Below are 26,862 nucleotides of genomic sequence, written 5' to 3'. Positions count from 1 at the left end.
TGAGGTTTTTTCAGGGTGAGGGATTACTTCTTTTTCTTTATATTCCAAGTAACTGACATAAGCTCTGGTACAAAGAAGTGCTCAATATATAATTTTGGTTGAATAAATGAATGAAGAAATGAGTAGATAATGGCTTACTTAAATCCTTTGTGAAATTAGGCAGGGCAAATGTATAAAATAATAGTAGTTAAATGAGTGAGTATGTTTAATACATGCCAGGTGCTATACTTGCATTATGTCTGTAAATATTCATAGCAAGTCATTGTGGTGGAGAGTGAAATCATCTGCCTTTCAGAGATGAATAAACTGAAGCTCAGAATCAATAACGAGCAACAGCAAGGTTATACCCCTGGTGATGGGCAAGCCTGGGTAACAATGCTGGATTCTTTCCACCACTGTGCTTATCTTATCCAGTTAGCCCAAGATCACAGCACAGAGGGTGTTAAAATCACAGACCTGTGCAAGAAGGAAAGTTTTCTGTGCAGGAGCAGACAGTAACTGATTGCTATGAATGTTTTTGATTTACTAGGCAGTGGAGAACTATTTGAGATTTTGAATGATACTATAAATGCAATATGCTATGATGGAAATGATCTTTGAGATAAATATTTTCAACTGCTCTGGCTACTTTGTACAGGCTGAATTACAGAGAGACCAGTTGGTGTTTATCACAGTTCTTCCAGATGGGGAATTATGGAGAATTAGTATTGTAACCCTAGAACTAGAAAAGAAAAATAATAATATAAGAGATACTGAGCAGGGAAAAAAATGAAAGAACTTAAAATCTCATTAAATGTGGGATAACAAGGAGAGAGTTAATTCAAATGTAACTCTAGGATTAAGAGCACTAGGGAATTTGGGATATCATCTAATTAGAGGAATGTGCTAAATGCTGCTTAAAATTTATTACAGTTTTTAGATATCCTAATGGTCCATGTAAAAATCATGGAATGGATGATTGCATATTAGTGCACAAGTCATGTCTCAGTTCCTCATCTTTAAACTGGTAAGAATTTTCCTAGGTGATTTCTAGGGTCATTGTCCTCTCTGAATTTGTAAGTTTCTTGTGAACTGAAGCAGTTTCCTTTTTTTACATGCACCTCCCTTTCCTTCCCTCTTCTTATTTCAAAATAATGGCCCTGAAAGTGATCATTATCTGGCTGAACAAATATGTTTAAAAACAAGTATATAATCAGAAATCTTTCCCAGGTTTTATACACATAAAGTGCTTTTTTTTTTTTAAGTTTGCAAGGCCTGAAAATGTTTGTGGCTGCTGCTTTTTTTTTTCTGAGGTAGTTCACGTTTTATTTTTTATTTTATTTTATTTTTTTAACATCTTTATTGCAGTATAATTGCTTTACAATGTTATGTTAGTTTCTGCTGTATAACAAAGTGAATCAGCTATATGTATACATATATCCCCATATCCCCTCCCTCTTGCATCTCCCTCCTACCCTCCCTATCCCACCCCTCTAGGTGGTCACAAAGCACCAAGCTGATCTCCCTGTGCTATGCGGCTGCTTCCCACTAGCTATCTATTTTACATTTGGCCATGTATATATGTCAATGCTACTCTCTCACATTGTCCCAGCTTACCCTTCCCCCTGCCCGTGTCCTCAAGTCCATTCTCTATGTCTGCATCTTTATTCCTGTCCTGCCCCTAGGTTCCTCAGAACCATTTTTTTTTTAGATTCCATATATATGTGTTAGCATACGATGTTTGTTTTTCTCTTTCTGACTTACATCACTCTGTATGACAGATTCTAGCTCCATCCACCTAACTACAAATAACTCAATATCATTTCTTTTTATGGCTGAGTAATATTCCATTGTATATATGTGCCACATCTTCTTTATCCATTCATCTGTTGATGGACACTTAGGTTGCTTCCATGTACTGGCTACTGTAAATAGTGCTGCAATGAACATTGTGGTACATGACTCTTTTTGAATTATGGTTTTCTCTGGGTATATGCCCAGTAGTGGTATTGCTATGTCATATGATAATTCTATTTTTAGATTTCTAAGGACCCTCCATACTGTTCTCCATAGCGGCTGTACCAATTTACATTCCCACCAACAGTGCAAGAGGGTTCCCTTTTCTCCACACCCTCTCTAGCAGAGAGGGTGTTTGCAGATTTTTGATGATGGCCATTCTGACTGGTATGAGGTGATACCTCATTGTAGTTTTGATTTGCATTTCTCTAATGATTAGTGATGTTGAGCATCCTTTCATGTGCCTCTTGGCCATCTGTATATCTTCTTTGGAGAAATGTCTATTTAGATTTTCTGCCCATTTTCGGATTGGGTTGTTTGCTTTTTTGATATTGAGTTGCATGAGCTGCTTGTAAATTTTGGAGATTAATCCTTTGTCAGTTGCTTTGTTTACAAATATTTTCTCCTATTCTGAGGGTTGTCTTACTGTCTTGTTTATGGTTTCCTTTGCTGTGCAAAAGCTTTCAAGTTTCATTAGGTCCCATTTGTTTATTTTTGTTTTTATTTCCATTTCTCTAGGAGGTGGGTCAAAAAGGATCTTGCCACGATTTATGTCAAAGAGTGTTCTTCCTATGTTTTCCTCTAAGAGTTTTTTTTTTAAAGGTTTATTTATTCATTATTTCTTTATTTAATTTAGTTTTTGGTTGCGTTGGGTCTTAGTTGTAGCATGCGGGATCTTCATTGTGGTGTGCGGGCTTCTCTCTAGTTGTAGTGTGCAGATTTTCTCTTCTCTAGTTGTGGCGTGCAGGCTCCAGGGAGTGTGGACTCTGTAGTTGTGGCATGGGTTCCAGAGCACGTGGGCTCTGTAGTTTGCGGCTCGTGGACTCTGGTTGAGGTGGGCAAGCTCAGTAGTTGTGGCACGCTGACTTAGTTGCCCCGCGGCATGTGGGATTTTAGTTCCCCAACCAGGGATCAAACCCCTGTCCCCTGCATAGTAAGGCGGATTCTTTATCACTGGACCACCAGGGAAGTCCCTCCTCTAAGAGTTTTATAGTGTCTGGCCTTACATTTCGGTCTTTAATCTATTTTGAGTTTATTTTTGTATATGGTGTTAGGGAGTGTTCTAATTTTATTCTTTTACATGTAGCTGTCCAGTTTTCCCAGCGCCACTTATTGAAGAGGCTGTCTTTTCTCCACTGTATATTCTTGCCTCCTTTATCAAAGATAAGGTGACCATATGTGCGTGGGTTTATCTCTGGGCTTTCCGTCCTGTTCCATTGATTTATATTTCTGTTTTTGTGCCAGTACTGTAGCTTTGGAGCCTGATTTCTCCAGCTCCGTTTTTCTTTCTCAAGATTGCTTTGGCTATTTGGGGTCTTTTGTGTTTCCATACAAATTGTGAAATTTTTGTTCTAGTTCTGTGAAAAATACCATTGGTAGTTGGATAGGGATTCCACTGAATCTGTAGATTGCTTTGTGTAGTACAGTCATTTTCACAATGTTGATTCTTCCAATCCAAGAACATGGTATATGTCTCCATCTATTTGTATCATCTTTAATTTCTTTCATCAGTGTCTTATAGTTTTCTGCATACAGGTCTTTTGTCTCCTTAGGTAGGTTTATTCCTAGATATTTTATTCTTTTGGTTGCAATGGTAAGTGGGAGTGTTTCCTTAATTTCTCTTTCAGATTTTTCATCATTAGTGTCTAGGAATGCAAGAGATTTCTGTGCATTAATTTTGTGTCTTTGCTTCTTTACCAAATTTATTGATTAGCTCTAGTAGTTTTCTGGGAGCATCTTTAGGATTCTCTATGTATAGTATCATGTCATCTGCAAACAATGACAGCTTTACTTCTTTTCTGATTTGGATTCCTTCTATTTCTTTTTCTTCTCTGATTGCTGTGACTAGAACTTCCAAAAGTATATTGAAAAATAGTGGTGAGAGTGGGCATCCTTGTCTTGTTCCTGATTTTAGAGGAAATGGTTTCAGTTTTTCACCATTGAGGACGATGTTGGTTATGGGTTTGTCATATATGGCCTTTATTATGTTGAGGAAAGTTCCCTCTATGTCTACTTTCTGGAGAGTTTTTTTATCATACACGGGTGTTGAATTTTGTCAAAAGGTTTTTCTGCACTTATTGAGATTATCATATAGTTTTTCTCCTTCAGTTTGTTAATATGGTGTATCACATTGATTGGTTTGCGTATATTGAAGAAACTTTCATTCCTGGGATAAACCCTACTTGATCATGGTGTATGATCCTTTTAATGTGCTGTTGGATTCTGTTTGCTAGTATTTTGTTGAGGATTTTTGCATCTATGTTCATTAGTGATATTGGTCTGTAGTTTTCTTTTTTTGTGACATCTTTTCCTGGTTTTGGTATCAGGGTGATGGTGGCCTCGTAGAATGAGTTTGGGAGAGTTCCTCCCTCCGCTATATTTTAGAAGAGTTTGAGAAGGATAGGTGTTAGCTCTTCTCTAAATGTTTGATAAAATTTGCCTCTGGAGCCATCTGGTCCTGGGCTTTTGTTTGTTGGAAGATTTTTAATCACAGTTTCAATTTCAGTGCTTGTGATTGGTGTGTTTTTATTTTCTGTTTCTTCCTTGTTCAGTCTCAGAAGGTGTGGTTTTCTAGGAATTTGTTCATTTCTTGCAGGTTCTCCATTTTACTAGCATATAGTTGCTGGTGGTTATCTCTCATGATTCTTTGTATTTCTGTAGTGTCAGTTGTTACTTCTCCTTTTTCATTTCTAATTCTGTTGATTTGAATCTTCTCTCTTTTTTTCTTGATGAGTCTAGCTGATGGTTTATCAATTTTGTTTATCTTCTCAAAGAACCAGCTTTTCATTTTATTGATCTTTGCTGTTGTTTCCTTCATTTCTTTTTCATTTATTTCTGATCTGATCTTTATGATTTCTTTCCTTCTGCTAACTTTGGGGATTTTTGTTCTTCTTTCTCTAATTGCTTTAGGTGTAAGGCTAGGTTCTTTATTTGAGATGTTTGTTGTTTCTTGAGGTAGGATTGTATTGCTATAAACTTCCATCTTAGAACTGCTTTTGCTGCATCCCATAGGTTTTGGGTCATCGTGTTTTCATTGTCATTTGTTTCTAGGTATTTTTTGATTTCCTCTTTGATGTCTTCAGTGATCTCTTGATTATCTAGTAATGTATCATTTAGCCTCTATGTGTTTCTATTTTTTACAGATTTTTTTCCAGTAATTGATATCTACCCTCATAGCATTGTGGTCAAAAAGATACTTGATTTGATTTCAATTTTCTTAAATTTACCAAGACTTGGTTTTTTGACCCAAGATATGATCTGTCCTGGAGAATGTTCCATGAGCACTTGAGAAGAACTTGTATCCTGTTGTTTTTGGATGGAATGTCCTATAAATATCAATTAAGTCCATCTTGTTTAATGTGTCATTTAAAGCTTGTGTTTCCTTAATTATTTTCATTTTGGATGATCTGTCCATTGGTGAAAGTGGGGTGTTAAAGTCCCCTAGTATAAATGTGTTACTGTTGACTTCCCCTTTTATGGCTGTTAGGATTTGCCTTATGTATTGAGGTGCCCCTATGTTGTGTGCATAAATATTTATAATTGTTATATCTTCTTCTTGGATCGATCCCTTGATCATTATGTAGTGTCCTTCTTTGTCTCTTGTAATTGTCTTTGTTTTAAAGTCTATTTTGTCTGATATGAGAATTGCTACTCCAGCTTTCTTTTGATTTCCATTTGCGTGGAATATCTTTTTCCATCCCCTCACTTTCAGTCTATGTGTCCCTAGGTCTGAAGTGGGTCTCTTGTAGACAGCATATATACGTGTCTTGTTTTTGTATACACTCAGTCAATCTGTGTCTTTTGGTGGGAGCATTTTAATCCATTTACATTTAAGGTAATTATCGATATGTATGTTCCTATTACCATTTTCTTAATTGTTTTGGGTTTGTTATTGTAGGTCTTTTCCTTCTCTTGTGTTTCCTGCCTAGAGAAGTTCTTTTAGCATTTGTTGTAAAGCTGGTTTGGTGTTGCTGAATTCTCTTAGCTTTTGCTTGTCTGTAAAGTGTTTTCTGTTGTTTTTTTTTTTTGTGGTACATGGGCCTCTCACTGTTGTGGCCTCTCCCGTTGCGGGCCATGGCTCATGGGCCTAGCCGCTCCACAGCATGTGGGATCTTCCCGGACTGGGGCACGAACCTGTGTCCCCTGCATTGGCAGGCGGCCTCTCAACCACTGTGCCACCAGGGAAGCCCTGTCTGTAAAGTTTTTAATTTCTCTGTCAAATCTGAATGAGATCCTTGCTGGGTAAAGTAATCTTGGTTGTAGGATTTTCCCTTTCATCACTTTAAATATGTCCTGCCACAGCCTTCTGGCTTTCAGAGTCTGGTGAAACATCAGCTGTTAACCTTATGGGGATTTTCTTGTATGTTATTTGTTGCTTTTCCCTTGCTGGTTTGAATATTTTTTGTTTGTATTTAATTTTTAAAATTTGATTAATATATGTCTTGGTGTGTTTCTTCTTGGATTTTTCCTGTATGGGACTCTCTGAGCTTCCTGGACTTGACTGAATATTTCCTTTCCCATATTAAGGAAGTTTTCAACTATAATCTCTTCAAATATTTTCTTAAACACTTTCTTTTCCTCTTCTTCTTCTGGGACCCTTAAAATTTGAATGTTGGTGCATTTAATATTGTCTCCAATGTCTCTGAGACTGTCCTCAATTCTTTTCATTCTTTTTTCTTTATTCTGCTCTGCTGTAGTTATTTCCACTATTTTATCTTCCAGGTCACTTTATCCATTCTTCTGTCTCAGTTATTCTTCTATTGATTCCTTCTAGAGAATTTTTAATTTTATTTATTGTGTTGTTCATCATTGTTTGTTTGCTCTTTGTTTCTTTTAGGTCCTTGTTAACCATTTCTTGTATTTTCTCCTTTCTATTTCCAAGAGTTTGGATCATCTTTACTATCATTACTCTGAATTCTTTTTCAGGTAGACTGCCTATTTCCTCTTCATTTCTTTGGTCTGATGGGTTTTTACTTTGCTCCTTCATCTGCTGTATATTTCTCTGTCTTCTCATTTTGTTTAACTTACTGTGTTTGGGGTCTCCTTTTTGCAGGCTGCAGGTTTGTAGTTCCCATTGGTTTTGGTGTCTGCCCTCAGTGAGTAAGGTTGGTTCAGTGGGTTGTGTAGGCTTTCTGGTGGGTGGGACTGGTGCCTGTGTTCTGGTGGGTGGGGCTGGATCTTGTCTTTCTGGTAAGCAGGGCTGCATTGGGTGGTGTGTTTTGGGGTGTCTGTGAACTTAGTATGATATTAGGTAGCCTCTCTGTTAATGGGTGGTGGTGTGTTCTTGTCTTGCTAGTTGTTTGGCATGGGGTGTCCAGCACTGGAGCTTGCTGGCCGTTGGGTGGAGCTGGGTATTAGCATTGAGACGGAGTTCACTGGGAGAGCTCTCGCCAATTGATATTACATGGGTCTCTGGTGGTCCAGTGTCCTGAACTTGACTCTCCCACCTCGGAGGCTCAGGCTTAACACCAGGCAGAGCACCAAGACCCTGTCAGCCACATGGCCAAGTATGTGGGGAGTTTCTTGCCTTTTTGGCAGTCTGAGGCCTTCTGCCAGTGTTCAGTAGGTGTTCTGTAGGAGTTGTTCCACATGTAGCTGTATTTTTGATGTATTTGTGGGGAGGAAGGTGATCTCCACGTCTTAATCCTCCGCCATCTTGTAGGCCCCCCTGTGACTGCTTCTTGTCTTTGGTAAGCATTGCTTCACAAAACCACCTGTTTTTCTTTCTTTTTTAAATTTAAATGAAGTTTACATTTTTTTATTTTAAATTTTTAAATTTAAACGAAAATTTAACCCAGAGTTATGAGGCTGTTTTCTATTATGGTTTCCTCCACTGTAATCATTTGATAAAACTCTTCTTCTATTTACCTTACTTTCATTGATTTCACTGCAGACACCCTCAGAAATGGCTAAGGAACTCTACTGTCATCAATCATCCAGTTGAGGTATGTTGCAGAGTGTTAAAATTTCATTCTAGAACCTTAATATGAGAAACAGAAGCATACTAGTTTGTGTTAATTTTGGTCCTGAATTCATTGTGCCTTATCTTAAAAAAAAAATTCAACCAGAATTTGGGGAGCATAATTCAGAATTTGGTAACACAAAGAAGAAATATTATAGGAAAACATGTTATTATCATATATACAATGCAGAGCAGTGGAATCTTGGAAATTAAGATACTGATTTATCACACTGTTTCTTGAATTAATTAAGATCAGTTATCGAAACTAATAGAATAAAAAATAACAAGACAAAAGAGCTTAGAAAGCTAAGCAGAGGGAATTCATTCATTTCAAAAGATCTATTGCATACTAGTTATTAACTTATGTGGCATCATGTTTTACATAGTTTATACAGCAGAACACAAAATAGACAGTCTTGCCCTCCCCAGGAGTGTAGTCTAGAGCATGAAACTATAGGAAATGTAGGCACTGCATAAATGACTTGAAGTGTTAAGATGGAGATTTGCAGGGGAAATAAAAGGAAAAGGAGAGAAGCCTGGTTTGTTTGGGCAGAGAAAGGTGGGTGTTGGCCTGGTAAAATCTTTTTGGAAAAAAGAATCTTTAAATTGAAAATTGAAGTAAGTAGATGTCAGCAAGGCAGAGATGTTGAGAAAGAAATGTGATTTGTGTGAAGGTAATTAGACAGTCAAGAGTATGAGATATTGGAATTGAAAAAAGTCCAGTTAGCTCTGGAGAAAAGAGAAACAGATGATACTTATTGAGTCAAGGTATTCTGAGACCATGTCAAAGAGAATGGGTAGCATTCCAAAAGAAGTGGGGAGACATTGAAGGGAATTGACAAAAGATTTGTGTACTGCAGTGATCATGACCATATTAGCTGCTATTAGAGAAAGCTTTGGAGGGGAAACGAGTGAAAGTTGGGAACATATATGTGTATATCTATATGTGCCTCTCAGACAATATGTCTACCAGGCAATAAGGTAGATTGTATTAACTGAAGAAAGAGCAAGAGGAAGTTTGGGATTATGATTTATCACATTTATGCAGCCTGGTGAAGTCTTCCTTCTTGATGACAACACTTGTTAAGAGATTGCAAACATTTGTACTGCTGGAAGTGTTCCCTAGCCTTTCTGGATAGGGTTCAAAATTATGGTTCCCAGACCTTTGGATATCAGGGATCAAAAATTACTTCCCTCTCCCCCCCGCAAAAAACCAAAACAAAACAATAAACCAAATAAAAATTTGGATTGCCATTCTAACACCAAACTTTAAAGAATACAATCTCACAAGAAATGGTAAGCCTTCTCGTTCCTCTGAAAGGATGGTTAATAACATTTTTGTGCATAAGATTTTCCTCATTTTTCTAGTTCTATAGTTCACAAAGCTATAACATTTTGTCTTGTTCAGAGTAGCCCAAAGACTGAATTTTGTAAACCTCAGCTCCACCTACCACAGAGACAGGATAAAAACTGGTATTGCCCTTACCTGTGAATCAAACATACCCAAAGTCACTTAAGAGTTTGAAAATGCCTTAATTCCCCACCTGTGTCTTTTAGGATAGACTAGAAGGGGCTTAACCTCTCTTACCGAGAAAGTGGCAGAGTTGCTTATTCATTGGAGGAGAGCAGAGGTTTCTCAGAGTTTTCCTTTGTTTAATAACTACTAGATTTGTAAATATACCCCTGGAAGACACAACACAATTCTGATGAGTCATCGTGCTTTCATATAAGAGGGCTGAAAAGTAGCCTCAGAATAGGAACAGAAACTTAAAACCTCTTATTTTAAGACTTCCCTGACTTGTGGTATTTTTCTAAGGAACATACACATACAATAAAATAGCTGCATATATATTAATATATATTGAAAATATTTAGAAATTAAAGATCCAGTGAGTGAGCATCTCTGAAAATGTTTGTTTCATAGACACTGTATTTTTGCTTTCACTTTATTCTTAATTAAAGTAGTTCATCTGGTGGAAGAAAACTTTGGGAACAGGAAAATGTAATTTTTGTCTCTATATAAAGCAGGCTTAAGAAGGTCTGAGAGTTTAGTCTTAACCTGGAGAGGAATGACACTAGCATACTTCCCACTAGCACATCAAGAGGAGTATTTCCAGAAACTTGAACTTCTTGCTTCCTTCATCATTCCTTAGATATTTTAGAGCAGAATAAATGCTATTATTACTAGGTAAAATCCTGCCTATGTACAATGTGATATTTGTCAAACTTGTTTTAAGTTACATATATTAAAAAAACAACAACAATAAAAATGCCATGGGTTTCGAAATCAGGAAGACTTGAGTCTGGATCTCTGCTCTAACACTAATAACTTACCTTGGGCAATTTAGTGAACGTGTGCCTTAGTTTCTCATTTATATGAGAATATTATTAGTTATTAATTAATGTGGATAATACCCTGTTATAGTGCAGTTGAAAGTGAATGAAACAGCATCAGTATGTTTTCTGGACCCTCAATAAATGATTACTATTCTCTTGTCATGTTCATTCTTCTGGTTCTAGTATCCAACCCTCCCTTTCCACCTAGATCCCTTTGGATGTACTGGATGTTGGATATCCATCTGCCTGATCTAGAGTGTTCTCCACAGGGAAACATACAAATGTTAACTTTCCCATTGCTCCTCAGATCAAAGTTTGCCTCTTCAATTAATTGTGGATTTGAACTGAGTTTTAGTTACAAAAATGTTTAACAAAATTTTGTTTATAATAGTGGAAAATGTTGGAAATAGCGTAATATCTTAAAATAAGTTATCCTTTAATAAATTCTAGTGTACTCATATATTGTAATATTACACAACCATTAAAAATATCTTATTGGCATGGAAAAATATTTCCAACATGCTGTGGATAGGGAAAAATAGAAATACAGTGTAATGATATGAAAAATCATATGTACATGCATAGAACAGAAAACCAGAATGATATACAACAAATGTTAACAATTGTTATCTCTGGATGGTGGGATGTGCGATTTTTTCTTCTCTTTCTTCTAAATAACTAGGCCAGTGGCTATGACTTCTATAAGACAGGATGTAAGAAATGTGACATTTATTTTCCTAGTCAAAGTTAAACTGCTCCTAGTCCCTATCTGGCTAGGACATTTAATTTCAAGCATTATTATTATTATTTTTTTTTGCGGTACGCGGGCCTCTCACTGTTGCGGCCTCTCCCGCTGCGGAGCACAGGCTCCGGACGCGCAGGCTCAGCGGCCATGGCTCACGGGCCCAGCCACTCTGCGACATGTGGGATCCTCCCGGACCGGGGCGTGAACCCGTGTCCCCTGCATCGGCAAGCGGACTCTCAACCACTGCACCACCAGAGAAGCCCTCAAGCATTATTGAAACTTCTTTCCTCTTAAAATTATCCAAGTTTGTGCAAGTGTCCTGTGGATCTTGTAAAGTTCCAATCATTTAAATAGAATCTTCACGTTTTGTTGTATTGCCATTACCCATGATAAGCCCATGCCCAAACCACATCATGCCTTTAAATCTAAGGAATTTTCTCTTTCCTCTGGGCCCAGCTTGAGTCCTACAAACTCCTGGAGATGTAGTCCAATGTTACCCTAGGCACTGTGCATTTTGTGATCCCAAATCTTTTCATTCCTCCTCAAATTGTTTTTCTTATTTTCACATGGCAAAATTGTTTCCCACTATGAATAAACTGGCTTTCTTATTCAGGTATTAATTCATGATGTAAGTGGAAATTGGAAGATGAAATCTAAATATACACTATTAAATGCATACTTATTACGTATCACTATGTATTACTTATATACTACTATGTAATAATATGTATTATTATTGTATAAGGCACTAGAATCCTTAATTTTAACTGGAGTCTCTGAATCATCAATCTTATACAAATTATCTTCTACCATGCGGCCAGGTAGCCATTCCCCAGAGGTCTTGCTACCTGCTCTTGATCTGAGGGATTGGATTACCAGTACTCTGTAAATAAACAAGTCACCTGGATCCTTTCTACCTTGTCTTCACATTTGCTCCCTTTCATAATTCCCTATAAGAACTTGCACTTTGCAAACATATTGGGAAAAAACATGGAGGAAAGTGGGGAGTACAGGGGAGTAATCTTCTCCATGCTTTATAGTGGCTGCTTTAGTGGTTATACTTCTTGAAAGATTATTTGTTAAGGGAGCACAATATCATGATTTGGAGTAGAGAAGAAAAACTACCCACAGCCCTGAGAACTAAACACAAAAGGATGGCACATGCATTTTCAAAATGTTCAGCAGTGAAATTTTTACCTTTCTAATATGAATTTTTTTAAAAAAGGAAAAAAACAGCTATCAGGGACCAAAACAAAACATGTGTTTATAAAAACTCAAAACTTTCCCAATTCTTGTTTACTTGGGAGCTTTTTCTTTGACTTCTAAGGCTCCATTAATTTATCTGTAAATAGGCAATGGGAAAGAGCTATAAAAAGAGATATGTAATTTGAGGTCAAAGGTTTGGTTTAAACTTTGATGTTCACTTTTGGGTAAATCACCTACTCTGCAAGGCTGGGGCAATGCTACCAGGATGCCCAGTTAATCCCAGAGGTTACATGCAACTCTATCGGATGACTCCAGTACACTGGAAAGAGTTTCTTCTCTAAGGAACCATGTCTGCCCCCCCGAGGACTTAAAAGCAGAGGACACATTTTATAATCCCAAATCTCCTTCCCCAAATTGTTTTTCATAACTTTCAGTTGGCAAAACTGATCCCAGCTAAGAATAAACTGACTGACTTGTTCAGACATAACTATATGAGGTAAGCAGCAATTTGAAGATTAAATCTTAAATCTTAATAAAACATTAAATACATACCATGTATAAGACATTGTCTCTAACTCTAGATTGAGTCTCTGAATCATCAATCTGTTACAGATTATCTTCTCATATCATGTGGTTTGGTTTACTCCTGGAGTTGAGTTTTGTCAAATTGTCTCAACCTTCCAAATCATCTTTCTCATCTTGGTAAGTCTCCTCCCCTACAGGGAGTTCACCATTCCTTCTTGACACAGTAATCACTCAGGTTTTCCCCCTCCTCACATTACTGTCTCTATTCTTCAGTCTATGCTGCTGTGTTACTAAATACCAGGTTAATAATGTCATTCCCTTGCTAAGAGCCAAGAAACCAACACCTATCTCTGACAATTAACTACCATATTCAAAACAGAATAGCGCAACTAACCACTACCATCTTTGATAGCTGGGAAATTTCTTCTTTCATTCTTTCTTTCTTTTTTTTTTTTCAAATTTGCCATTACATTTATTTATTCTCTTTTTTTAAATTTTATTTTTTTAATTGAAGTGTAGTTGATTTATAATGTGTTAGTTTCTTCTTTTTTTTAATTTTTGGCTGCGTTGGGTCTTCATTGCTGCGTGCGGGCTTTCTCTAGTTGAGGTGAGTGGGGGCTACTCTTCATTGCGGTGCACAGGCTTTTCACTGCAGTGGCTTCTCTTGTTGCAGAGCATGGGCTCTAGGTGTGTGGGCTTCAATAGTTGTGGCATGTGGGCTCAGTAGTTGTGGCTCGCGGGCTGTAGAGCACAGGCTCAGTAGTTGTGGCGCACAGGCTTAGTTGCTCCGCAGCATGTGAGGTCTTCCTGGACCAGGGCTTGAACCCATGTCCCCTGCATTGGCAGGCAGATTCTTAACCACTGCACCACCAGGGAAGTCCCGTTGTGTTAGTTTCAAGTGTACAGCAAAGTGATTCAATTATACACACACACACACACACACACACACACACACACACACATAGGACCTACCTATACAGTAGGTCCTTGTTGGTTACCTATTTTATATATAGTAGTGTGTATGTGTTGATCCCAAACTCCTAAATTATCCCCCTCCCCCTTTCCCCTTTGGTGATAGCTGGGAAGTTTCTTTTTCATCACAGGAAAATGTCTAAATTCCTCCATCTGTTTTTGAAGAATTTTAAAAATCTGACCTCCAGTGTACATTTCTGAACTGCTCTCCCCACAAACTCTTCTCCTTTTAGAACTGCCTTTGCACTTCCTCCCAACCATTAATTCCTGCCTTTGCTGCTTAAATTGCTCACAGCTACCCATCAAAATCCAATCCTAGTTTCATGGCCCAGTTTTGATTTCAGATTTAATTTAGTACTTCGTTGTCTCTTCCTCACTCTAGCACTTTCTGTTCAAGACACTTGTAATGGCTTTTAGTCATATATGTCTTTCATGTTTCATGTGTCAATACGGGTTTCTGTGCTTGTACTTGCTGGTTCTTCTGTCTGAACATTCCTCCCACACTGTTTCATGACTGGTTGGCTTAGTCTCATCTTTCAATCAAAATGTATCCTCAGAGTGGTCTTTCCTGGACTTTTTTTTTTTTAAGTCATTATCTTGTTCATCTTGTTCCTTGACTCCCCTGTGCACTAGGATGTGAGCTACATGAAAATACGGACCTTGCCTATCCATTGCTCTCTCTCTCCAGTGCCTAACCGTATGCTTGGCACAGGATAAGTAGGCAAGACATCCAGGGAATGGCTATATGGAGCGCTTGGTAAAGTTGGGTTATGTCTTTAGAAGTTCTCAGGACCAATCTTGGCATGGAAGCAGCGTAAAAGCTTCTTACCTTCAAGAGAGGAAGTGACTTGGCCAGTGGGCCTATCAGTAGTAACCTGTGCTTACTGAGTTTAATTTTTGCCTCCCCAAGTGTATTACAGAATTTGTAAAGGATCTCCTAGCACAGACATTTAAAAATCATTGTGAATGAGTGATCAGATGAATGAATCATATTTATTGGGTGAATGGATGCTGTTTACTAAACACATATTAACTTCAAAGAGAATGCTGTGTAAAGATTGGTGGAACATTTCAAAATAATGACCATATGTAACTTAAGCCATGCACTTATTACAAGTAGCAGAATGGCTGTTAAGGGAAATAGAAATATCTAGAGCGCCAAATGAAAGGGAGATTGTTTTTCTAGAACTATGATTTATAGCAAAATAATCATACCTTCTTCTTTCTCCCTATTTTAGTGATAAATCAAAATATTATCTGATATTGCAGTGCTTTCTTTAAATGTAGCAAGTTATAAGCAGTAATGGACTTACAACTGTTTAGGATATTAGTCTAATATTTTATTTTTATTTCAGTTCTTGGACCATTGCTATTTTCAGGAAAGTAAAAATACCTCAGTAGTGTATTAATTAGGAAATATTTAAATTTGTTGAGTCAACAATGTTTTCTTTAATAGTCCTATCTATCTGTAGAAAACAGTTGGATCATTTTGCTAATTGGAATGAATTAGATTAGCAGAAATTTTTATTTTTTATAGCAGCTTTTGGATTTTTGTTGTTGTGGTTATAAATTATCAAATTTTACTCTATCCTAAAAAATAAATTTGGGACGAACTGAGATTTAAGGCTAGATTATAAATGTAATGAAATTAAGTTTTGTTATGTGACTATTCTTGTTATTTGGGTGAAGATTAAGAGTTGTCTTTATTATGTTTCCAATCAGAGAAAACTTTTATATATATATGGATTTTATATATATATATAGAATGAAGGAAAACAGATTTTTCCAAAGAGAACATGTTGGTCTTTACAATGTATTTGAAAAGTCACATAGCAAAAGTGCTTTTGAGATACTTACTCACTGGTTTTATAAACATAAGTACAGGAATGCTATTATCCTCTAATGGAATCCCTTTACTGACATCATCGGAGCTCAGTTAGTTGAGGAACTCTGGACATTTGCTTAGCAGTAATTCTTCCTAGTCAGGATTGCCTTCAAAGCAAAAGACATGTGCTCAACCTCTCGCATGGTTGCCAGTACATTTAAATTCCAAGAGTACAGGAATTTTTAAAACCCTATAAAGTGTCTGCAAGGCAGTTTCTGAGCTGTGTGATTGGGCTCGTGCCCATTCTGACAGAACTGGTGAAATTAGACATGCGCTTGCTTTACCAAATTTAGAGGGATCTTGGAGAGCAGAAAACAGCTTGTACATTATTATTATTATTTTTGAAAATAATTACATTTATTATAGTCCCCAAAGTCAAGGGTCTTATTTTTTTTAATAGATCTTTAGTGAAGTATAACTGCTTCACAAGACTGCAGTAGCCTCTGTTGCACAGCAAAGTGAATCAGCCACATGCACACATACATCCTCATAGCCCCTCCGTCTTGAGCCTCCCTCCCACCTTCCCTATCCCACCTCTCTAGGTCGTCACAAAGCACCGAACTGATCTCCCTGTGCTATGCTGCTGTTTCCCACTAGCTAACTATACATTATTGCCACAAGTAGGTAAAATGAATTAGGACAACTTGGTTTTGTCAAAAGTTCCTTAACATGGTGTGTCTGTAGTCAAATTTTCTACTGTGTATTAAGTCATGTTAGTCACTGACAATATGACTCCATTTGTATAATATAAATTTGTAAGTCAGGGATTTGGTTGATTTGGGATAGGCTGAAAAGGTGGTCAAACAAAACAAAAAATATACACTGAAAAAATTGTCGGACAGACTTGGATTGAAATCCTGGCTTCACTACTGATTTTATGTGCTTAGGATTCTATATAAAAACAGTAATGCATAATTTCATGAATATAGTGGTTAATGATACTGCAAATGTAGTGATAATACAAAGTATGTGGTCCAATATAGGCTCTATATAAGGAGCAACAATGATATTACTATTGCTTTATTTGGTATAGTCCTCTTAATATATTTTTAAAAAAACACGGAGGAGGAAAAAGTTTAATAAAGTAGTAATAATCTGCCTAACATGTTCAATTAAAAGAAGAATAATTAACACGGGGTGGGGAAGAGGAGGGTGGGACAAATTGGGAGATTAAGATGGACATATATACACTACCACACGCAAAATAGATAGCTAGTGGGAACAAGCTATAAAGCACAGGAAGGGCTTTCCTGGTGGCGCAGTGGTTGAGAATCCACCTGCCAATGCAGGGACAAGGGTTCGAGCCCTGGCCTGGGAAGATCCTACATGCCACGGAGCAACTAAGCCCGTGAGCCACAACTACTGAGCCTGAGCTCTAGAGCTCGCGTGCCACAACTACTGAAGCCCGTGCACCTAGAGCCCGTGCTCCGCAACAAGAGAAGCCACCTCAATGGGAAGGCCGTGCACCACATCGAAGAGTAACCCATGCTCGCTGCAACTAGAGAAAGCTTGTGTGCAGCAACGAAGACCCAACGCAGCCAAAAATAAATAAATAAATAAATGAATTTATATAAAAGAAAGAAAAACACAGGAAGCTCAGCTTGGTGCTCTGTGACAACCTAGATGGGTGGGTGGGAGGGAAGTTCAAGAGGGAGGGATTATAGGTATACATATAGCTGATTCACTGCATTATACAGCAGAAACTAACACAACATTGTAAAGCAATTATACTCAAATAAATAAATAATGTTAAAAAGAACTATTAAAAAATAATTAAGAGAAAATTATTGCTTCCATTTTTCAGGTCAAAAATATTGATGCAAACCTATGGGTATAGTAAATGTACACTGAAGGTACAGATGATGAGTCCTAGTAGATATTTAGCTATTAAAATAGAGTTCTTATTGTTCATAAATATACTATCTCTAGATCTGTGCTTTCAACACAACTAAGTTTTATTTATTTTTAAAATTTTTTATTTTATTTATTTATTTGGTTGTGCCATGCAGCTTGTGGGATCTCAGTTCCCTGACCTGGGATTGAACCCTGGTCATATCAGTGAAAGCCCAGATTCCTAACCGCTAGGCCACCAGGGAACTCCCATGACATCTAATTTTTAAATTAATTGTAAATATATTTTAATTAGGATCCATTTCACCCTTATCTCTGATTAGCTTCATATTTACAGGAATTTTATTAGTGTCTGTCGGGGCATAAAAAAATAAACTTCCTCTTCTTTAGTATGGATGGAAATGGCAGTAGGGTGGCAGTAGGGTGCTATTTGGGTGTCAGGTTTAAGACATCTTTGAACCTAATATCATGGATAACAAATTCAACAAACATCCTTTGAACTCCTAATATGTTATGGACTTTGTGTGCCAAGAGGGTTTACTAAAATTAAGAAGGCTTGTTTCCTACCATCATGTAGCATAAAATATTTTTCCTTTAATAAGTGTTCTTACTGAAACTGAAAGATTAATTATGCTGGAAAGGGGAGTGGGTAGAGAAATTTTCCAGACAAGGTATAATTGAGCTAACCCTTGCAGAGTAAGTAGGGTTATTTTAGTAGAATTTAAGGGAAAGGTGTGCAAGGAGATTAGTCTCTGTGGTAGTCTGAATGAAAGATGAGAGTTAATTAGCTGGATGACAAAAAATTCACAGGTGAGAATTACTTTCATTTTCTTTGATTGGGGTGTCTTACTAACTTGATTTTGTTAATACATAAAGAGAGGAATGACTCATATTAATTATATTCATAGATAAATAGCAAGAATACCAATTTATTGTTTTACCTTCACTATAGTTGCATTATGAACTAGAACATGCAAGTGTAGCAGTGGAAAAGAGGGACATATTATTATAAGTAAATTGGTTAATTGGTGACCATTGAGAACCTTCCCTGTTTCTATCTGCAATCTGGATTAGATTTCCCCGTTCAGCATACCATGCTGGCTAATAATTTTCATTGGATGTATGGATTTAACTACCAAACGGTATCTCATTCCTCAAGTCCAAGTAAGTTTATGGGAGACAAATCACTTTCATATGGTTAGAATACAGGATAGGTGAAGTGGAAGCAGTGAAAAAGACAATAGAAAGCAATTGCATATAGAGGAAGAAAAATCAATCATGAAAACTTCAGGTTTTTCTTTTCTGCTTTTCAAGCCATGGGTTTTGACAAGTAGGTACTTTCTTGTAGTTAATTTGGCCAGTTTTTCGGGCATTCCTTTTGCTTAATTATCCAGTGCTTAAATTAGCTTAATATCCTCAGTCTCTATTTTTAAAAATATTGATAATTAATGGTAAAGGGTCTGAAACTTATTGACTAGCAATAATGCACAAGGTGGGATTGGACTCGAAGAGGCTGCTACATACTCAGTTTCAGATGAGTCCTACCTGTATTCCTTCTCCTAACAGATCTTCTTGATGGTTAGGCCTGGAAAAGAGGGGTTTTCCGACCACTTCATCCCACAGACTGAGGCAGGCTATGAAAGCAGGGGCTTTCTTACCTAAGGTGGAGGTTCTTGAACTCGTAGGCTAATGTTGGAAATATTTTTGGAGGAACTAGGACAAAGTAAGGATAGTCAGTCTGAATAGGTATCATTCATCTAGTGGTCTATGTAAACAATGAGATCATAGGTAGGGAGCCAAACTGAACGGAATGTGGGCAATGGGAGGTGGTCCGGATATCCGTTCCAGAGAGGCAGAGACATACCTGCAGGAGATTTTATTCACTATAAGGATGAAGATGTCAGCCCAATTTAGTAAGGCTGAAAAGAAGCAAATATCTCCCCATATGTTTTAACCCTAGCCATAACATATCCTGAAATTCTCTTTGAAAGTATTTAATCAGAACTTTTTCTTATCTTTAACAGATTACACACTATTGGATATCCCCTCCAAATACTGAGTTACAACTTTTTATTATCAAACTGACCCGAGCACTGTGAAGCTGCTTTTCAAAGGAGTCTTTCTTCACCAGGGTCTTAGGATGAATGTGCCCTGCAAAACATCTTCTTTCTTTACCTGGGGAAAAAGGTAAAAAAAAATAGTAGTGTGCTCTCTGTTCCTCTACTTAGCACACTTAACCTTTCAGAAATTTAGGATCTTCTTTGGAAAGAAAACAATCTTGACTTCCTGAGACACCACAGGCCTTTTTTGAGAAAGGTGAGACTAATAGTATAACAGGTTGAATTTATAGGAGAAAATCAAGACAAAATGGAGTTGAATTCTGAGCTACAGAAAGCAGATAATCCAGAAGATTTAATGATGGGGTCTGCAGAAATTATATTCTTTGAAAATGTTACAAGAGAGATAGGAGAGTGTGCTCAATGTTAGATTAAAGACAAAATTAGAAGATCCTGTGTTTGAAAAACAAGATACACTAAATGAATGTGTCAGTCTTTAAAGACACTAATTTTTTGTTTTGTTTTAAAATTTTATTTTATTGCAGTAAGAACAATTAACATGAAATCAACCCCCTTCAATTTTTAAGTGTACCCCACATTATGGTTGACTATAGATATAATGTGGTACAGCAGATCTCTCCAACTTCCTCATCTTGCTTAACTGAAACTTTATGCTCACTGATTTGTAACTCCCCATGACCCCCTCCCCTCAGCCCTTGGTAACCACCACATTTTTAATTTTTTATCTTCAAATATATTTAGTTGCTCAGAGTTTGATATTCAGAAAAAGCTAAATGTAATGACTAATTATTATGGTGTTCATATTAGCTACAGATTAATACTAAAAAGTTAGAATTAAACAGTCACTTATCCTTTTTTTTATAAATGAAATTGATTTTAGTAATATAAGTTTTTTTGGCCGTGCCCTGTGACATGTGGTATCTTAGTTCCCCAGCCAGGGTTCGAACCCATGCCCCCTGCAGTGGAAGTTGGAAGTGCACAGTCTTAACCACTGGACCACCAGGGAAGACCCAGGTCATTTATTCTAACGTTGCAAAAAAAACCAAAAAAAAAAACCCCTCAAGTTTCTGTTATAATTCGTAGCGAATTGCATGATAACATCTCATGGCTGATTGATAAAGAATAAAGAGAAAGAAGTCATCTTGTAAAGACACTAATTGATTCTTGCAGAATTTGGATAAATTTAAACAATATACCTTCTTTGTTACAGTGATATCAGGTATTTGAATTTACTTTGCATATTTCTAATTTAACCTGATTTGATTTTTCCCCCTAAATCTCAACATATTATTACATTCTCCAGTATGCCTTGGGTTATCCATATTTTCAATTGAGTTCTTACTTGTTTGGAAAAAAAGGAGGAAGCAGTAACTACTTAAGGACAAGAAGTACTTTCAGACACACGCATACATAGACTCCATGTAATTTAGGACTGTTTAACTTACATATTATTTAAGCATGTTTTCTGACTTCAAACTCCTAGTTCTGATAAGTAAACATTTACATTTAAGATATTAGCTGCTCTGAGAACAACGCTTTTCCTCCCTTCCTCCTTAAATCCACCTTAACACATCTGCAAAGACGAAAGGAAACCAGCTCACATTTTAGCCCCTCCTACCAAGGATAAGACTTGAACTTCTCTGTGGTCCCGGGCTGAGAAAGGATCCTGACAGAAAGCTAGAGGCGTAAAGGAGCCTGAGGAATCTCATTGTAAGTCTGGGAACTGTAAGCAATATATTTACTCTTCCCTCGCTCGCTCCACTTCTCTCTCCCGCCCTCCCTAGCTTTTAGTTTGTATCTTGCTTGGAAGGAAGAAAGAACGAAGGGAAGCCTAGGATTCACCGCTGTGAAAAGTCTGCATGTCCTCTGAGTTTTGAAATGAGATACAGATCAGGAACCTTAATTTCCTTCTAACAAATGCCAGTTTGCTTTCCTGGGTCTAAATGCACTGTGGAATCCGACGATAAGGATTTCCTTCCTGTACAGCGCCGAAAGAAAGCGAACGTTCAGAAAGGCAGTAAGGTGGCTCTACTTAGCGCTCCACGTGATGCCACCCGGTGGTTGCCTATTCCCATTATTGAGCAGCCTGCTCTTTGACAGCCCTAAGGATCTTTAGCGAAGAAATTTATCAACTAATTTAAGGTTTAATTAAAAAAATAGTCATTTCGGTTACTTACGCAAAGCATTCCTGGGTATTTAACGTGTGGCAGTGTTATGCGAAGAAACAAACAACATTGAAAAATTAATTGTATGCTGACTGGTATTCTGATTCGTCCTTCTAAGTTATTTGACATGCCAGGAGAACAGAGCTCGAAACAAGATATTGGAAAAGATTTGCTTAAATAAGAAAGCTAAGTTTTGAGAGTGAATACTATTTTAGTAATTTTGTATTGGAAGCATTTGTAAAAAAAAAAAAGGCATTTGGATTTGAAATAATAGTGGTTTAATGGTTTAACTTATTTAAGTTTCCTATAACTTGTACTCATTTTAATCTTAAAATTAGTCATTTTTACCTCAAAACTAGGACAAGAAATGCTCTTTATGTTGGTTGATGATGTAAGTAAGCACTTATTCATCTAAGGCAGATGGAGAATACTAGAGGCAGACCATTTGGATGGATGTCAATTCTAAGTTATGATATTTGCATATATGACCCTTTGGGTTCAAGGAGAATTTCTGTTTTGTTTTGTGTCTGTTTGCTGCATAAATTTGGAATTGTAGCCTAAGAGATGTTTGTAGTGAATAGTAGTGAAAGAAGCCTTGTTAAGAGTTTTAAAATTATGTTCCAGAGATCTCTAGACCTTGCCAGTCAAGTTTGATATTGGGATTAAACAACAGGTATTTGTTTCTTTCAGTGAGCAGAGGAAGAGTTAAATTTTAAGTTAAGCAATAACTGTGAAATGCATAGAGAAGCGTTTAATCTGCATTTGCTCAAAGCAGCTTTACAAACTTCCTGTAGGGGAAGCACATTTTATGGGACAAGAAACTAAGAAACCTATTTAGTAATTTTCCTTGTCCCAATTAAACATAAATGAAAAATATCTCAAAAGTGACTTGCAATGTTAAAATCCTTTTTTTTTTTTTATCAGTTTTTTGCTAATAGTACCTGATAAAGGTCATCCCACAGAGATACTTTGGCCTGTTTTCAACCCATCAGTATCATTCCTAGTGTCTCTGCTTAGAAAGCAAAGTCATAAAATGAAATCATTTGCATTAAAAAAAAATATGTTCCAGGAATGAAAAAGAGGAAGAGAGAATGAGCAGTTTCCTTTTCCTGTCTTACGCCTTTTTATTTACCATCAGTTGTTTTCTTCCTCTTGCTTGCAGATTTTATAGCATTAGTTATTCTCAGCTTCTTCTTTTTAGTTTGTTTTATCACAGACCCTTTTACAAATCTTATGAAAGCTGTAGACTCCTTCCTAGAATAATGACACTTTTGCTCTCAAACATGCACAAATGTTGAAACCCCTTTAGGAATTTCACAAATCCCCCAAAACGATTCATGTCGTGTGAAAACATAGTATTTCTTAGAATTTCGGAGCTTTCTGACGATTTCAAATAATTAGCAAATTATTTTACTTATGAGTAAAGAACTGCCTCACGTGAATATTGCACTTATTCAGTTAGTGTTCTGGAACTCTAGGTAATTGGTGTAATGGAAAAACTACTGCCTGGAAACCAAATGACCTAGATTCTAGACTCCACCCTGATAGTAATTAGCTGTACAATATTAAGCTTGCCATTTTTCTGTGACATCTGATATTTTTTATTGCTGCATGCAATAAGTAAAACATAATAGGGAAGTAAGATACAAGTTATTTTTTATTGGATTGTGGGATGTCTATATTTGCTGCTTTTGTTCCAAAATTCCTAATGATATTTCCCAGCATAATTATGTTTTATAACATTCTTGTTTATTACAAAGATAATTCATGCTTACTGTTTAAATCCTGTTACATATAGAAATTGCAAAGAAGAAAAGGAAAATTGAACATATGGTCCCCGCAAGTGGTAACTACTTTTTTTAAAAAAAAAATTTATTTATTTATTTGGTTGTGCTGGGTCTTTGTTGTGGCAGGCGGGCTCCTTAGTTGCAGCTCGTGGGCTCCTTAGTTAGGGCATGTGGGCTCCTTAGTTGTGGCACATGGGCTCCTTCGTCGAGGCAGGCGGGCTCCTTAGTTGTGGCATGCGAACTCTTAGTTGCAAGGGGTAACTACTTTTAAAATTTTATTCATTCAATCAAAATATTTATTGGGTAACTAGCATGCATAAGCACAGAGACAAGGAATTCATATATATACATCTATTTATGCTTCTAGACATTTTTCTACACATACACTCACGTGTAGATTTTACAGAGTTGTGATCACACTTGTTAAAAGATAAACTGAGGCATATTAAAACTTTTGAGTTCATTTGAGCAAAAATTGATCGGCGTGGGGCAGTGCCCAACCAGAAGTGGTCAGGAGCACTATATAGGAGAGAATTTTATAGAGAAAAAGCAGAAGCAAAGTAAGGAATTTATGGATTGGCTACAGCTTAAAGCTTAGTTGGCTGTTTATGAATGACTGTCCTTAGGTTTCAATTTTGTACCTTCAAGGCATTTACCGGCTTAGATTTTGGTTTGCTGATGTAGGCTGCAGTGGCATTAGAGTCACCTTAGTCTAATGGCCTCCTTGTTTAATTAATTTAGCACACTGCTGATGCTGTTTCATAACATGCTTCCACTCAATCATGAGATTTTCTCTTAAAACGTATTTTTATATTCATGTGTTATTTTATATCCATTCATATCTTAAATATTACTAAGTCCCTACTATGTGTCAGCCACTATGCAAGTGATGGCAATCTAGCCATGAGCAAGAGAGTATGGTTCTAAGATGTAATTTTTAGTCTATGGAAATGTTGTATTGGCTGATTATAAGTTGCTGGATATTTAGGTGGATTAAAGTTTTCTACTATTATAAATAGTGTTTCATTTAGGACCTCAATATAAATGTTTGTATACATCTTTGTTTATTTCCTTTGGATAGATTCTTAAAATGCATTTTTCAAGTTCTAACAAAAGTTCCACTAATTACAGGTTATGAGATCATAAGCCAAATGCTTTATCAAAATTTTCTTTTCTCATCTGTAAAAGAATAGTAATAATAATAATACTAATTGAGTATTCGGAGGATTTAAAAAGCATTTAGCAAAATATTGTAGAGTACTAGTTATTATTTTTGACATTTTGCTCTTGAGAAAGATTGGATCCATTTATCAGTAGTATAAGAGAGTAGAATTTCCCTAAGCCAACATTGTGTTATCACTCAAACAGAACAAACAACAACAAATCCAAAAACTGAGACAATTGTTATATGAAAATGGTATCTTGTTTAAATTTGCATTTTTTTTCAGGAATAAGGTTGAACAATTTTCATGGTGGACACTTGTATGCCTGTGTTTACGAATTGCATCTTTCAATGTGATTTTTAAATCTTTTTTCAGTTTTAATTTCTAATATGGTAAATATCAATGGATATAACTCACATAATCAAAGGCCCTTGGGGGTCCTCAATAATTTTGAAGAGTGTTAGGGGCCTTAACATGAAAGGCTAAATTTTGAAATGGAAATAGAAATTTCTGTAAACATTGCTTTTTTCAAGTTTAGAGGATTGTTCTTGTTTCCTGATACCTTTTCTTTAACAATGGGTGAGATGCATAGAAAAATGAAAGCAAGTCATTTTTATTCTCACTGTCTGTCATCTTCTCCAAAATTCAGGGGACTTGAAGAGGTTTCCGAGAAGAGGGCCAAAACCCTTGTAGAATCTCCCACAGCTTTAGGAACATCCAGACTTGCTTAATGCAAGAAGATGGAGCTAGAGATAGGTCTAAAGGTTACAGGATGATTCTTTCGAAAGGTTTTGTAAGAAAAATGGTGTCCATGTTTGTCAAGAACCAACTTAGAGAAAATGAATATAAGCTTTAGGCCATTCATCTTGTACTCCTTGGCGACTAGGGCAGTGACAGTTGGGAGAACCAAAAGGTTGGTTCAGGGGTTCTTTCCAAAGAAGACATTAAATAGAGCAGATATTGTTCCTGCCTTTTTTTTTGGGGGGGGGGGGTACGTGGGCCTCTCACTGTTGTGGCCCCTCCCGCTGCGGAGCACAGGCTCCGGACACGCAGGGCCAGCGGCCATGGCTCACGGGCCCAGCCGCTCCGCGGCATGTGGAATCTTCCCGGACCGGGGCACGAACCCGTGTCCCTTGTATCAGCAGGTGGACTCTCAACCACTGCGCCACCAGGGAAGCCCTGTTCCTGCTTTTTGATACCACTATTTGCCTGAGAAAAAGAGATGTGCCCAAATTTTGCTACTCTTGCCATTCTGTGATTCTCAGTTTTTTGGATTCTCTTTGATTCTTAGTCTACCCTCAGAACAATTCTTTGAAAATACAGTTTATCTCTCCTCTATACAAATATAAAATAAGCTTAAATATTGATAATTCAGTGCTCGCCATAAGCGGATTTATGAAGCTGCACAACGAGTCTGATCACTTATTGAATGAATTCAAATAGCTTTAGAGAAACTCAGCAATCACCTATAAGTGATCCCGGTCAGAGTTTAGTAACCACTGAGTCAAAGATGAAGGGCTGGGAGACCAAGTTGCACTCATTTTCCTTCCATTCCCTTCTTAGGGGGAAGGGAATGCACTTGTAAATCAGCTGCTCCCTTTTCCTTAATCTTCCTCTTCATTTGCTTGACTTCTGGAGTCTATAGGGAAATTTAGGTATTTTAGGTAACAGTGTGTTTTGAATTAGAAAACAAATATCCAGGGCTTCCCTGGTGGCGCAGTGGTTGAGAGTCCGCCTGCTGATGCAGGGGACACGGGTTCATGCCCCGGTCCGGGAAGATCCCACATGCCGCGGAGCGGCGGGCCTGTCAGCACGTCCAGAGCCTGTGCTCCGCAACGGGAGAAGCCACAACAGTGAGAAGCCCGCGTACAGCAAAAAAAGAAAAAAGAAAAGAAAACAAAAATCCATAATATGTGTAATTTCAGTATTCCATAGTACGAAAAACTCATGTATTTATAACAGTTTAGTTTTTCATTTTATTATTTAATTTACAATCTGTTTTCTGATTACCTAGTTTGAAAAAAAAATCAGAGGGACAATAATACCTTTCGTTTGCATAGCATTTTGTGGTTTATAAAGAGATTGCTCAAGAACTTTATTCCCACAATAACCATGTAGGTTCGCAGAGCAGATATTCACATTTTGCAGATGTGAAAAGAGAAGTGTTGGAAAGTTAAGTAGCTTATTTAAT

At 37.1% G+C, this 26,862-nt stretch overlaps 1 protein-coding gene across 8 annotated transcripts in view; it reads left to right on the top strand.

Annotated features, from left to right (window-relative positions):
- The window catches only part of PLA2G4A (phospholipase A2 group IVA), a 201,857-nt gene that overhangs the window by 6,116 nt on the left and 168,879 nt on the right, over positions 1-26,862 (top strand). For 3 of the 8 annotated variants that reach the window (XR_004486206.2, XM_049701605.1, XM_033438006.2), the window contains exon 1: positions 21,145-21,266. The exons of 1 other annotated variant lie outside the window; for it this stretch is intronic. The gene's annotated coding sequence lies outside the window, so the exon portion shown is untranslated. Of the gene's footprint in view, positions 1-19,646; positions 19,666-21,144; positions 21,282-23,520; positions 23,568-26,862 lie in introns of those variants that run through there. 4 more of the 8 variants (XM_049701539.1, XM_012534985.3, XM_033438005.2 and 1 more) reach the window with 4 other exon arrangements.

Source organism: Orcinus orca, chromosome 1, assembly GCF_937001465.1.
Source record: "Orcinus orca chromosome 1, mOrcOrc1.1, whole genome shotgun sequence".
NCBI classification, from domain to species: Eukaryota; Metazoa; Chordata; class Mammalia; order Artiodactyla; family Delphinidae; genus Orcinus; species Orcinus orca.
The sequence above is the reverse complement of the archived record's forward strand: the minus strand, read 5'-3'. Positions and strand labels throughout refer to the sequence as shown.